Below are 936 nucleotides of genomic sequence, written 5' to 3'. Positions count from 1 at the left end.
TTCTTCACTTAATTAATTTGTTTTTACTACATGTTTTCAGGACTGATATAATGGCGGACGATAGAGCTGACCCGATTATGGACAACTATGATCCGGACGGTGAAGCACATATGTTCGGCATCATAAACGGCGATATTCTATATGTGCCGACCGGACAAGAAGAAGATGATATCTCTTCTTATCTGAACCTTGACGGTGAAGATGAAGGGCGCCGTCAGCAAGATGATGCCGAACAAACGTCGATAAACGACGATCTTCAAATGGAAGTAGCAACCACCTCCGGCGCCGAGGTATATATATATACATTGAGCCTCTGGTGATACAAACTAACTGATTTGAATAAATATGTGTGGACTAACGCGCGCGACTCTCTTTCTTATTTTAGCCCTCGGCCGGATCGTCGAAACAATCGAGTACGTCGTCAAAGCGTGGCGCAACCAAGACGATGAAACAAGGAGAAACATGCACCATCGAGGTTGTGGACAGTGCAACCGGCAGGCCGCTGGAGCCCCGCAAGAACGCCACCAAGTTTGTCAACCAATGCGGAGCCATTGTTAGAGACAACGTCTCGATCACCGTCCAGGAGTGGAATAAGCCAAAGAAGGCACGAATTGCTGGTTTCACTTTTGTCGATAAGAGAACAAAAAAAGATTGCTTCAAAAAGCTTATGGAACATTTCGTTCTACCTCCGGAATACAACAAATTCGATGAGGAGGGTAACAAGATTGAGGAAAACAAGGAAAGGAGGAGGCTAGTCAAACAGTTTGTCAAGCAGAACAAGACTCCGGATTTCAAAGGACAATATGAGAAACTGAAACATGATTGGCCAGAATTTGTGAAGCAAAAGAAATCGGAGCAGTTCATTCAAATATCGAAAAAAATAAGGAAAATGCGGCTAAGAAGGAGTACAATCATATTATGGGGCCAGGAGGGTAT

Source organism: Triticum dicoccoides, chromosome 1B, assembly GCF_002162155.2.
Source record: "Triticum dicoccoides isolate Atlit2015 ecotype Zavitan chromosome 1B, WEW_v2.0, whole genome shotgun sequence".
Taxonomy (NCBI): Eukaryota; Viridiplantae; Streptophyta; class Magnoliopsida; order Poales; family Poaceae; genus Triticum; species Triticum dicoccoides.
The sequence above is the reverse complement of the archived record's forward strand: the minus strand, read 5'-3'. Positions refer to the sequence as shown.